Here is a 12,966-nt window from a genome sequence, read left to right on the forward strand (position 1 = left end):
CAGCCGTTTCATAGACATCTCGTTTTTAATACAAACGTAGAAACTACACCCCTGAGCCTATCGCTGCTACTTCATCGGCGAGAAACGCTTATTACAGAAAATTTAGACTAAACGAAGGTTCCACCGAGATTCGAACTCGGATCGCTGGATTCAGAGTCCAGAGTGCTAACCGTTACACCATGGAACCAGACAGGAGAATGGGACTCGTAAATACACTTAGCAGTGTTCTGACGTACTTCAGACACTTCCTACTTGCATTTTTTAACCTAATTGACACGATCGAGCATTATAAAACTTAATCTGGGCAATGTTTGCACTTGCAGCCGATGACTGCATTTCCTGTGCGTCTATATGGCAGCGCTGAGTAGCAGTGTGTGGAAACGAAAGACAGGGACGGACGTAAAGCAATCAGTACGAATAAGAAAGTATGCAGAGCCTCTGGTAGCTCAGTTGGTAGAGCGGTGGACTGTAGTGGAGGATTCACAGTTATCCATAGGTCGCTGGTTCAAATCCGGCCCAGAGGACTGTTTTTCTAATCTCAGGAGCAAAGAGGCTCCAGAGCATGCCCACTCGGTCAGAACCTCCCTATGTTTTAAACCTATTTTAAAGGAAATTCATTTGCTCAGCTTCTAGTAGCTAGTTGATAATCATGGGATTCTTAGCCTTCGTAGGATAATGATATTTCTTCGAATTATAGTAAAATTGCTTGCTCTTACAGGCATTACTCGTTTAATGTGCTATATAGGTCACATAGTCGCACCAATATTCAGCCGTTTCATAGACATCTCGTTTTTAATACAAACGTAGAAACTACACCCCTGAGCCTATCGCTGCTACTTCATCGGCGAGAAACGCTTATTACAGAAAATTTAGACTAAACGAAGGTTCCACCGAGATTCGAACTCGGATCGCTGGATTCAGAGTCCAGAGTGCTAACCGTTACACCATGGAACCAGACAGGAGAATGGGACTCGTAAATACACTTAGCAGTGTTCTGACGTACTTCAGACACTTCCTACTTGCATTTTTTAACCTAATTGACACGATCGAGCATTATAAAACTTAATCTGGGCAATGTTTGCACTTGCAGCCGATGACTGCATTTCCTGTGCGTCTATATGGCAGCGCTGAGTAGCAGTGTGTGGAAACGAAAGACAGGGACGGACGTAAAGCAATCAGTACGAATAAGAAAGTATGCAGAGCCTCTGGTAGCTCAGTTGGTAGAGCGGTGGACTGTAGTGGAGGATTCACAGTTATCCATAGGTCGCTGGTTCAAATCCGGCCCAGAGGACTGTTTTTCTAATCTCAGGAGCAAAGAGGCTCCAGAGCATGCCCACTCGGTCAGAACCTCCCTATGTTTTAAACCTATTTTAAAGGAAATTCATTTGCTCAGCTTCTAGTAGCTAGTTGATAATCATGGGATTCTTAGCCTTCGTAGGATAATGATATTTCTTCGAATTATAGTAAAATTGCTTGCTCTTACAGGCATTACTCGTTTAATGTGCTATATAGGTCACATAGTCGCACCAATATTCAGCCGTTTCATAGACATCTCGTTTTTAATACAAACGTAGAAACTACACCCCTGAGCCTATCGCTGCTACTTCATCGGCGAGAAACGCTTATTACAGAAAATTTAGACTAAACGAAGGTTCCACCGAGATTCGAACTCGGACCGCTGGATTCAGAGTCCAGAGTGCTAACCGTTACACCATGGAACCAGACAGGAGAATGGGACTCGTAAATACACTTAGCAGTGTTCTGACGTACTTCAGACACTTCCTACTTGCATTTTTTAACCTAATTGACACGATCGAGCATTATAAAACTTAATCTGGGCAATGTTTGCACTTGCAGCCGATGACTGCATTTCCTGTGCGTCTATATGGCAGCGCTGAGTAGCAGTGTGTGGAAACGAAAGACAGGGACGGACGTAAAGCAATCAGTACGAATAAGAAAGTATGCAGAGCCTCTGGTAGCTCAGTTGGTAGAGCGGTGGACTGTAGTGGAGGATTCACAGTTATCCATAGGTCGCTGGTTCAAATCCGGCCCAGAGGACTGTTTTTCTAATCTCAGGAGCAAAGAGGCTCCAGAGCATGCCCACTCGGTCAGAACCTCCCTATGTTTTAAACCTATTTTAAAGGAAATTCATTTGCTCAGCTTCTAGTAGCTAGTTGATAATCATGGGATTCTTAGCCTTCGTAGGATAATGATATTTCTTCGAATTATAGTAAAATTGCTTGCTCTTACAGGCATTACTCGTTTAATGTGCTATATAGGTCACATAGTCGCACCAATATTCAGCCGTTTCATAGACATCTCGTTTTTAATACAAACGTAGAAACTACACCCCTGAGCCTATCGCTGCTACTTCATCGGCGAGAAACGCTTATTACAGAAAATTTAGACTAAACGAAGGTTCCACCGAGATTCGAACTCGGATCGCTGGATTCAGAGTCCAGAGTGCTAACCGTTACACCATGGAACCAGACAGGAGAATGGGACTCGTAAATACACTTAGCAGTGTTCTGACGTACTTCAGACACTTCCTACTTGCATTTTTTAACCTAATTGACACGATCGAGCATTATAAAACTTAATCTGGGCAATGTTTGCACTTGCAGCCGATGACTGCATTTCCTGTGCGTCTATATGGCAGCGCTGAGTAGCAGTGTGTGGAAACGAAAGACAGGGACGGACGTAAAGCAATCAGTACGAATAAGAAAGTATGCAGAGCCTCTGGTAGCTCAGTTGGTAGAGCGGTGGACTGTAGTGGAGGATTCACAGTTATCCATAGGTCGCTGGTTCAAATCCGGCCCAGAGGACTGTTTTTCTAATCTCAGGAGCAAAGAGGCTCCAGAGCATGCCCACTCGGTCAGAACCTCCCTATGTTTTAAACCTATTTTAAAGGAAATTCATTTGCTCAGCTTCTAGTAGCTAGTTGATAATCATGGGATTCTTAGCCTTCGTAGGATAATGATATTTCTTCGAATTATAGTAAAATTGCTTGCTCTTACAGGCATTACTCGTTTAATGTGCTATATAGGTCACATAGTCGCACCAATATTCAGCCGTTTCATAGACATCTCGTTTTTAATACAAACGTAGAAACTACACCCCTGAGCCTATCGCTGCTACTTCATCGGCGAGAAACGCTTATTACAGAAAATTTAGACTAAACGAAGGTTCCACCGAGATTCGAACTCGGATCGCTGGATTCAGAGTCCAGAGTGCTAACCGTTACACCATGGAACCAGACAGGAGAATGGGACTCGTAAATACACTTAGCAGTGTTCTGACGTACTTCAGACACTTCCTACTTGCATTTTTTAACCTAATTGACACGATCGAGCATTATAAAACTTAATCTGGGCAATGTTTGCACTTGCAGCCGATGACTGCATTTCCTGTGCGTCTATATGGCAGCGCTGAGTAGCAGTGTGTGGAAACGAAAGACAGGGACGGACGTAAAGCAATCAGTACGAATAAGAAAGTATGCAGAGCCTCTGGTAGCTCAGTTGGTAGAGCGGTGGACTGTAGTGGAGGATTCACAGTTATCCATAGGTCGCTGGTTCAAATCCGGCCCAGAGGACTGTTTTTCTAATCTCAGGAGCAAAGAGGCTCCAGAGCATGCCCACTCGGTCAGAACCTCCCTATGTTTTAAACCTATTTTAAAGGAAATTCATTTGCTCAGCTTCTAGTAGCTAGTTGATAATCATGGGATTCTTAGCCTTCGTAGGATAATGATATTTCTTCGAATTATAGTAAAATTGCTTGCTCTTACAGGCATTACTCGTTTAATGTGCTATATAGGTCACATAGTCGCACCAATATTCAGCCGTTTCATAGACATCTCGTTTTTAATACAAACGTAGAAACTACACCCCTGAGCCTATCGCTGCTACTTCATCGGCGAGAAACGCTTATTACAGAAAATTTAGACTAAACGAAGGTTCCACCGAGATTCGAACTCGGATCGCTGGATTCAGAGTCCAGAGTGCTAACCGTTACACCATTTTTTTTTTTTTTTTTTTTTTTTTTTTTTTTTTTTTTTTTTTTTTTTTTTTTTTTTTCATGTGTGTGTTCCCAAAATGCACCCAATCTGATTTTGCTAAATAAACTCGTCTTGAATCTGGATTAGCAATCACATGTCAACAACGAAAACTACAGAACGAACGTCTAAAAAATAAAACATAAACTTGTTGCGGCCTTGAACCACCGCTCAAATGTGCTCGTGGGTTTCATGTCCCAGCACTCTACTGAGTTTTTTTTTTTTTTTTTTTTTTTTTTTTTTTTTAATTTTTTTTTGAATCTGATTTCGAGTCAGACGCCTTAACCACTTTTTTTTTTTTTTTTTTGCTTAACCACTTTTTTTTTTTTTTTTAAATTGTCCAACGCCTTAACCACTTTTTTTTTTCTTTTTTTTTTTTTTTAACGCTCTCCCAAATTTTTTTATTTTTTTTTCTTTTTATTTTTTTTTTCTCTTTTTTTTTAGCGTTCTACCACTTTTTTTAAATTTTTTTTTAATGTTTTTTTTTTTTTTTTGGTTTGTTCCTTATCGTTTTTCGTTTGTTTTGACAAATTTTCCAAATGATATTTTTTTTTTGTTCCTTAATCTTTAATCTCTTAGTTCGTTGGATTGTGGTTAGTCGTTTGTCTTCTGTCCATCTTCGTTGTTCGTTTTCTTTCTTCGGGTTTGCATTTTTGTTGATTCAAATACACCAAATTATGTATATTGTCGGAAGAACTGCTACTGGGAAGGAAAAATTCGTGAAATTCAGACGTTGTCATATGCATCATACCCAGGAGACAAATGAGTGTCTTCGCAGAGAGTATATCCTTCGACTGTAGTACAGGGATGACGAATTGTTGTAACAGATGTCCCACTTGGCCATGTTCTATGGCATCCCAAGGACGACGTGAAGAAAATGTTGAAATGTTGACTGATACCGGGGACCATATTGGCTGGTTGTGCGCCAGTGTTGTGTTGAGAGATAGACTTGAAAATCTAAGACATTAGGGGCACTGCCGGACAGAATATAGTTGATAAAATGTCCCACGAGCCATAGGTAACTGTTATGTTTGGCAGCTGGGAAAAGTCGGAAATCTGGGCGCAGAATGTCGTGGATCTGAATCGCATGAGGCGCAGTCCGGTTAAGCACAGCGAGTTTTTTGCGCGTCCAGTTCCAGATGTGCACTTGGTCCTTGCAGACAAACAGATGAGCAATAGTCGCCACCACGTGGCACAAGCCGCAGTAGGGACTCGGTGCAAGATTAATCCTGTGTCGCTTTTCTTGCGTCGGTACAGTTTCAGTGACCACGTCATACCATTTGGAGCGAACATCTGTCGGAAGTGTCGGATTATGAATGTTAGTCCAAACGAGGGACCAATTGCAAGCCGGATACTTCTTTTCCAAGGGGCCAGGCAGTGACGGCCGAAGTAAGTGGCGGTACAGTTGAACTGTCGGCTTCTTGAAAAGCTCGTCGTCGAGATAGCTACTTTCTAGATAATACAGTGCTATATGCTGAAAGTGTGGGCTGACGCGGCCAATGTCCACAGGCGGAGATAAGTTGCGAGGGCGGAATAGCTGATAGAGCCGCTTCGTGACGGTGTCTTCGCTGGCGGTGAGTATACGCCATGAGCGTTTCAGATACAGAGCCAAGGCGTGAATGCCGGGGTTTTTCAAGCCGAGGCCTCCCATATCGCATGGCAAAGCTGTCGTAGTGAAGGAAACCTTAAAAATATTGAGCTTCCAGACGTACCAGGCGGCCGCCGCTAGAAGTGATCTTGCTACTGTGGTTGGCATGGGTAGGACGGCGGCAACAAACTGTAATTTGGAGAGGGCATAAGAATTGACGAAAAAGGCTCGCTGCAAACGATCGAGGTGTCGCATATTTTGGTCACGCAGGAGTGCTTTTATCGCCTGAATTTTGGGTATCCAATTTTTGTGAGACATGTCCAGTGGCCGGGCCGTGACGTAGAGACCAAGGTGTTTTCTAGTCTGTACACAGGGCAGCCAAGCGTCGCCCGTGAGCGGTCGTTCCTGACCAAGCGTTAAGACGGCGGATTTATTGACGTTTAACATTGCACCACTATCGCTTTGGAATTCCTCAAGAATGCACTTCGCTGCGGTGACATCGTGAACATCATTAAGGAGCACGCTGACATCGTCGGCGTATGCTTGGACCACAGACTTGACACCATAAAACTGGAATCCAGGTAGGCTATGATGTAGGCGGCGCAACAAGGGTTCCATGAGGATCGCATAAAGCGTCGTTGAGAGAGGGCAGCCTTGCTTGATACCCCGTGAGAGCTGGATGTACTCCGTCAATGTATTGTTGATCAGGAACCGTGTACGTGTACCACTGATACAGTTGTTGATGAGGTGGATAAAATTAAGACTGAAGCCCATTGTTTCCATCACGCTACTGAGATAACGATAGTCAGCCCGATCGTAAGCCTTGTCAAAATCGAGAAATGCTATGGCCATTGGAGTGCGGGTGTCCCAGGTGAGGGAGACTAGATCCCGATACAGCGCCAAAATGGTGGACAGTGAGCGGCCACGGATCGCACTCATTTGGTATGGTCCCAGAAGATCGGGTAACAGCTGCTGTAATCGGGCATTGAGGGCGCGCGTCAGAAGTTTAAAGTCCGCATTAAGCAAAGTAATGGGCCGCAGATCTTTGGTGGTGGTCGGCGTCGGCGTCTTAGGTAGTAAAACAGTTAACCCCTCTGTGAAGGCTTGGGGCAGAGCAATCCCACGTAGTATTTCATTGTACATCTCCGTGAGTCCGTCCCCTAATATAGACCAATATTTGACGTAAAACTCGACAGGGAGCCCGTCCGTGCCCGGAGATTTATTTCGTGGTGCGGCAAGCAGGGCATCCTTTAGTTCTTCGGTGGTAAAGGGAGCGAGCAAGTCCCGATTGTGGTCGTCGGTAATGCGGTACGGTGGGTGTCCAGAGTGATACCATTCTCGCACTTTCTTATGTGGTACACCCGCACGGGTGTAAAGTGCGGCAAAGTGGTTGGCAACATGGTTTTTGATGTCGCGTTGTTGGGTATAAAAAGCACCGTCGGCATCTTGCAACTTATGAAAAAGTTTCCTGCGCGCCGCATGTAATTGTTGGACGATATGGTGAACAGACGTCTGCTGTTGCGGTAAGTTGGTGAAATCACGTGCACGAATCTGGTGGCCGATAGCGTTCCGTCCCATCAACGATGTAATTTTCGCTTGGAGTCTGCGTACGTGCGTGATGTTATTAGGCACCTGATGATAATCCGGGTACAATTCTCGCAGGGCGCAGAAATAGAATTCAGTGATTTCCTTCTCACCGCGCGCGCGAATCCTGGCGTGGTGTTTGAGGCAAGTAATGAGTTTCCTCTTTGCATAAAGCGTCCACCAATCAATCCACGTGGGGTACGTGGGCCTGCGTGATGTTACGGAATGCCAAACCGACCGTATCTCACGCTCTAAAGTGGCGTCTTGTAAGAGGCGACAGTTGAGGTGCCATCGTCCGAAGCCTCTGTAAACCTTCTGCGGTGAGTGATTAAAGACGGTGTGGTAAGCGATATGGTCACTGAAATTAACGGGCCAATATTCGCAAGTTCCCACGTCGGCTAAAAGACCGCGGTGCACATAGATGCGATCTAACCTGCTGGAAGACGTCGGCGTAAAGTGAGTAAAGGCAACATCAGCTGGGTGTAAGGCCTCCCACGTGTCGACTAACTGCAATTCTGTGACCAGTGTCAGCAGTTCCTGACTGAAGTTAAAATTCGGCGTTTGATCGGAGCGGCGCAAAACGCAGTTAAAGTCACCACCCATAATAATACGCAGACGCAAGTCGGTGATTAAAGGCGCTATCTCTCCAGTATAAAACTCCTTCCTCGCCGCTCGCGCGCTGGAACCGGAAGGAGCGTACACATTAAGAAGGAGTACATCATGGAACTGGGCGGCAATGCCCCGTCCTGTAGGTAACATGGACAAACAAGAACATTCAATGCCTTCCCGATACAGAATGATGGTACCGGCCTCCGTTCCTATATTGACAATGGCGTCATAACCGGGGACGTCGGCTAGGAGTGGAGTCATTGCTTCCTGTACGAACAGAATATCTATATCAGCGGCCCGTAAATACTGTCGAAGGCTGTGGATTTTTGCTGGAGAGACAATGCGGTTTACATTCATAGTAGAAATCTTATAGGATTGTCGTGAACGGAGCGATATGGGACGACTGGTCATCGGCAGATGGAAACAGGTAAGATTTTTCTCCCTTCAGCAGTCGTCCGCTTCGGAGGTCGAATAAGTCTAGACGTCGCCGTCCGTGGAAGCTGCATTGCGCCGGGGCGTAAGCAGCGTATCACCAGTTGCCATCGGTTCGTCACGGTCGGGAGTGCCGGCCATATCTTCAGTGTCATCCGCCCAATTGACAACAGACACAGCCGTTGTCGCGCCTGCTGTGGCGGTTCCGGAACCGCATAGCGGGCCGTCACCCCGCGCATCCGGCACTTGGTCCGTCCGCGGTGGTGCACAAGTCTCTGCCCTCCCCGTGTCAAGGTTGGAGACATCATCGTCAATAGTCATGGGTGAGGCCAACGACGGAAGACAATCGTCGGTCCCCGAAGTGTCATCGCAGATCATGCGGCCTGCTTGTTTGGCCTTTTCACGCAAGAGGGGCGCCGATTGGGCTGCCTCAGGACGAGCGATCCGACGTTTCTTGTGTTTTTTCGGGGAGGACCTACCGACGGAGACTTCCGCATTCTCTAAAGGAAGAGGAAGAGCCCCTGTCTCTTGCCGTCTGTCAACATCGGTAGTAGCAGCCTCTACGCCGTCGACCCGAGCTGCCTCACGTGAGGCGTCACGGGGCGCCGCGTCTAGTAAGCCAGTGGCCGGCAAAGCTTCCTGAGTGGTAGATATTTCCATAGGTACGTCTCCGTCCTCCGTAATATCGGCCACACGAAGTCCCACGTCCACAGCCGGCGCCGTGGGTGTATTAGCACGGACCGCCGCTACATAAGTAGTCGGTAATAGTGTCGGTTGCGTGGGAGTGGCTAGTTCACCCGCAGGCAGCTGTGTTACACGTCGTTGGATGCACTGTGCTCGGACGTGTCCTGTGGAATTACAGCCGGAACATGTACGGGGCTGTCCCTCATACATGATTATCGCCCTATAGCCACAAATCGTTAGGTAGGATGGAATATGCCGTTGCAATTCGATCTTAATTTGCCGCACACCATTCAAGACAGGGTACTTATGGAACGAGGCCCACTTTTCGGCAATGTTACTGATAATTTTGCCGTAGGACTTAAGAGAAGCATTAATTTGTTCGGCCGTGATTTCAAAAGGCAACTCGAAAATCCTGACGGTGCGAATACCAAGACCAGCGTGGACAACAGTCACCTCACCCACATTTCCGTCACTGTGTCGAAATTTATAGGTACCGCCACATGACTCGATGATTTTGTCGCACAATTCGGGGTCACGCAATTTGATATAAACTGTGCTACTAACAATAGATAAATGGATACCAATGATATCGGTGGGGGGTAATTTTACGTCTTCATCAAGAAATCGTTCGACTTCGTAATACTTCGGTCGAGAGAAACTGCCATCAAACATAAACTTCAAAGTATCTTTTCGCTCTGGGTGATCCATGTTACGTTCTATTCGTTAACAACAAGATGTAATGCGCGCCGCAACGGCCCTCGACTCACCACGTGCCGCACCGCAAGCCGCAGCTGAGCACGTAAACAACGCTCCAGGCACGTCCGACTGGCACGACGGCCGCGCCTCGACTTAAACTACACCCCTGAGCCTATCGCTGCTACTTCATCGGCGAGAAACGCTTATTACAGAAAATTTAGACTAAACGAAGGTTCCACCGAGATTCGAACTCGGATCGCTGGATTCAGAGTCCAGAGTGCTAACCGTTACACCATGGAACCAGACAGGAGAATGGGACTCGTAAATACACTTAGCAGTGTTCTGACGTACTTCAGACACTTCCTACTTGCATTTTTTAACCTAATTGACACGATCGAGCATTATAAAACTTAATCTGGGCAATGTTTGCACTTGCAGCCGATGACTGCATTTCCTGTGCGTCTATATGGCAGCGCTGAGTAGCAGTGTGTGGAAACGAAAGACAGGGACGGACGTAAAGCAATCAGTACGAATAAGAAAGTATGCAGAGCCTCTGGTAGCTCAGTTGGTAGAGCGGTGGACTGTAGTGGAGGATTCACAGTTATCCATAGGTCGCTGGTTCAAATCCGGCCCAGAGGACTGTTTTTCTAATCTCAGGAGCAAAGAGGCTCCAGAGCATGCCCACTCGGTCAGAACCTCCCTATGTTTTAAACCTATTTTAAAGGAAATTCATTTGCTCAGCTTCTAGTAGCTAGTTGATAATCATGGGATTCTTAGCCTTCGTAGGATAATGATATTTCTTCGAATTATAGTAAAATTGCTTGCTCTTACAGTTCCGCTTTAGACGCCGTGCAGTGTGGACGTGCCTAGTCTTCCGCTCCGCCGTAGCGTTACGTATAGTGGACTATCGTTTTTGTTTACGTGTTGTGTTGCAACTTCTGAGAGTGTTTCTCCGTCGTTGTTTCGTACCTTGTGTTACTTTCTGTCCTTATTTCAGTGTTTTTTTGTGTAGCGGTTTCGGCCGCATATTTTGAAAATGTCGTCCCAGGTTATTCCTCGTCAGGCTACAGTTAGTTTTGCTTTTGACAAGTCAACCCGCCATGTGCAACCTAGTTCTCTTGAGATACATGATTGGTTGGTAGATACCTTTGGTGTTCATTCGGATCAGGTGCACACTGCTTATTTTGATACCGAACTATATGTTTTCTTTGTTAAGTTTATGGACCCACTTCAGGTTGATAAAATTCTTTCTAAATATGGTCATCAAGTTCTCTTTCGGCATCGGGATGATTCTGTAAGTACCGTGCTGCTTTCCAATGCTTCCATCACGTATACCAATGTTCGTGTTTACAACCTTCCACCGGAGGTGGATAATGTCTATCTTAAGGAGGGTCTACAGAAGTATGGTGATGTAAAGAGCATTCGCCTTGAACGCTGGTCAAGCCAACATCGCCTGCAATGTTACAGTGGTATTCGTGCAGTCGAAATGCACGTTAAGCAGAATATTCCATCTCACCTGCAGATCGGTGGATATCGTGTCCATGTAACATATAGTGGTCAGGTTGGCACCTGTTTTTTGTGCAATGAAAGTGGTCACGTGCGTACCGACTGTCCGCGGAGAGTTTTTGTTTTAAAAAATTCTCTCGAACAGCGTCGCAAGTTAACGGTCGCTGACCTCGTTGCAGGTGGTTCTGCTCTTGGTGTAGCACAGTCCAGTGGTAGTAGCGCCCCGCCACAGGTTTTGCGCACCCCTGACACAGAATTTCCTCCTTTGCGTGCTAAATCTGATGTTGTTCCGTCTGTCCCTCAGGTGGGTGTGCCACTTTTGAATAATAAGAGGCGTCGCCCACACGATGGAAATAGTACGGATGAGGATCTCCCTGAGATGCCCCAGTCCGAGCGACCGGCATCCTCCGAGCCACTGTGTACTGTAGCTGCTCCCTGCCCTCCTGAGGTAGCGGTTCCGGTGGCGGCTGCTGGCGCCCCTCCGGCCTCCGACGCAGCTTCTCTCGAGTCGGGTCGTCGGTCGGACCTGTTGGCGCCGTCTTCCGAACCGACTTCGATGTCACAACAAGTGGAGCCGCGACAACTTCCTGCTTCGCTGCCCCATACCTCTGCCAGCGGAGCTGCTCCGCTTCCTTCCAACTCTGCGGCCTCGGACCTTCCTGCTCACGTTTCGCCTCCGTGCAGTCCATGTTTGCCGGAAGCTAGTGCAGGTGTTGACCATTCCGTTTTGTCGGATGTTTCCCCCGCGACCCCGGATCCCGCATGTGGACCGGCGCGGGTGGTGTCGGATACAGAACTTGACCCTCCTACGTCACCGGCGGCTGAAGTTTCCTTGCCCGTCAGCCGACGCAAGTTACGCGTTCAGCCGAACGTTAATGCTGTTCGTAAAAAACCGAAACGTAAGGGATCCACGGAACGGGGTAGCAGTCCCCCTCCCTCGGATGCCTCCGTCACCCCTGCTATGGACTGTGACGCTGGTGCGTCGGTGTAGGTGATTTGTTTTCTCGCTTTTCTCTCTATGGTTCAAGCATACACCTTTCTTACCTTAAATGTTAACCGTATTGAGTCCGACGTTCGCATTGCCTCTTTGCGGCAGTTTATTTACGACGCCTGTGCGGACGTAGTGTTTTTGCAGGAAGTGTTGTTTTCTGATCTCTCTCTACCTGGATTTCAAACTGTTTTTAATGTCGCGCCGGAATATTCAACAGGAACTGCTCTTTTCTTTCGAGAAGGCATTCCTATTACTGACGTTGAATTCCTTGACTCTGGCCGTGGGATTGGTTGTCGTCTTTTTGATCTCCGCCTCATTGTTTTGTATGCCCCCTCTGGTTCGGGTCACACTGTGGCTCGATCGCGCTTTTATAAAGAAGAGCTTATTTATCTTTTGCGCCAGAGTCCTCGGAGTCTCCTGCTCGGAGGCGATTTTAATTGTGTTTTACGCCCTGCAGACCAGTCCCCCAATTTTAATTATTGCCGTGATTTACATGACTTAGTTCGTATGATGCATCTGCGTGATGTTTGGGAACACAAATATCCAACCCTGGTGAAATATACGTTTTTTACCGCGTCCTCATGCAGTAGACTCGACAGATTCTATTTATCTGATTTTTTATGTGATAAAATTCTTTCTGTCGATGTTATTCCTACTAGTTTTTCTGACCATTGTGCTTTTACTGCCACTGTAAATCTTAGTCACCAACCTGCAAAACTTTATCGTTCCCAGTGGATGTTAAATGTTTCCCACCTTGCCGACAGTGCTATGGATGATGTTATAAGTGGCGTGTGGGAGCGATGTCTTCGCTCTGTCCCGCGATAC

General features: G+C 46.7%; 12 non-coding genes across 12 annotated transcripts; 6 read left to right on the forward strand and 6 right to left on the reverse strand.

Moving 5' to 3' along the window:
* Positions 1–115: 115 nt before the first annotated feature.
* Positions 116–187, reverse strand: Trnaq-cug (transfer RNA glutamine (anticodon CUG)). The gene has a single exon. It is a non-coding gene; the product is annotated as a tRNA-Gln (tRNA).
* Positions 188–435: 248 nt separating this feature from the next.
* On the forward strand, positions 436–524 carry Trnay-gua (transfer RNA tyrosine (anticodon GUA)). The gene is given in 2 exon segments: positions 436–472; positions 489–524. It is a non-coding gene; the product is annotated as a tRNA-Tyr (tRNA).
* A 358-nt stretch (positions 525–882) lies between these two features.
* Trnaq-cug (transfer RNA glutamine (anticodon CUG)) lies at positions 883–954 on the reverse strand. Its single transcript has one exon. It is a non-coding gene; the product is annotated as a tRNA-Gln (tRNA).
* Positions 955–1,202: 248 nt separating this feature from the next.
* On the forward strand, positions 1,203–1,291 carry Trnay-gua (transfer RNA tyrosine (anticodon GUA)). The gene is given in 2 exon segments: positions 1,203–1,239; positions 1,256–1,291. It is a non-coding gene; the product is annotated as a tRNA-Tyr (tRNA).
* A 358-nt stretch (positions 1,292–1,649) lies between these two features.
* Positions 1,650–1,721, reverse strand: Trnaq-cug (transfer RNA glutamine (anticodon CUG)). Its single transcript has one exon. It is a non-coding gene; the product is annotated as a tRNA-Gln (tRNA).
* A 248-nt stretch (positions 1,722–1,969) lies between these two features.
* Trnay-gua (transfer RNA tyrosine (anticodon GUA)) lies at positions 1,970–2,058 on the forward strand. The gene is given in 2 exon segments: positions 1,970–2,006; positions 2,023–2,058. It is a non-coding gene; the product is annotated as a tRNA-Tyr (tRNA).
* A 358-nt stretch (positions 2,059–2,416) lies between these two features.
* Positions 2,417–2,488, reverse strand: Trnaq-cug (transfer RNA glutamine (anticodon CUG)). The gene has a single exon. It is a non-coding gene; the product is annotated as a tRNA-Gln (tRNA).
* Positions 2,489–2,736: 248 nt separating this feature from the next.
* On the forward strand, positions 2,737–2,825 carry Trnay-gua (transfer RNA tyrosine (anticodon GUA)). Its single transcript is given in 2 exon segments — positions 2,737–2,773; positions 2,790–2,825. It is a non-coding gene; the product is annotated as a tRNA-Tyr (tRNA).
* Positions 2,826–3,183: 358 nt separating this feature from the next.
* On the reverse strand, positions 3,184–3,255 carry Trnaq-cug (transfer RNA glutamine (anticodon CUG)). Its single transcript has one exon. It is a non-coding gene; the product is annotated as a tRNA-Gln (tRNA).
* A 248-nt stretch (positions 3,256–3,503) lies between these two features.
* Positions 3,504–3,592, forward strand: Trnay-gua (transfer RNA tyrosine (anticodon GUA)). Its single transcript is given in 2 exon segments — positions 3,504–3,540; positions 3,557–3,592. It is a non-coding gene; the product is annotated as a tRNA-Tyr (tRNA).
* A 6,282-nt stretch (positions 3,593–9,874) lies between these two features.
* Positions 9,875–9,946, reverse strand: Trnaq-cug (transfer RNA glutamine (anticodon CUG)). Its single transcript has one exon. It is a non-coding gene; the product is annotated as a tRNA-Gln (tRNA).
* Positions 9,947–10,194: 248 nt separating this feature from the next.
* Positions 10,195–10,283, forward strand: Trnay-gua (transfer RNA tyrosine (anticodon GUA)). Its single transcript is given in 2 exon segments — positions 10,195–10,231; positions 10,248–10,283. It is a non-coding gene; the product is annotated as a tRNA-Tyr (tRNA).
* Positions 10,284–12,966: the final 2,683 nt, after the last annotated feature.

This window comes from Schistocerca serialis, chromosome 2, assembly GCF_023864345.2.
Source record: "Schistocerca serialis cubense isolate TAMUIC-IGC-003099 chromosome 2, iqSchSeri2.2, whole genome shotgun sequence".
NCBI classification, from domain to species: domain Eukaryota; kingdom Metazoa; phylum Arthropoda; class Insecta; order Orthoptera; family Acrididae; genus Schistocerca; species Schistocerca serialis.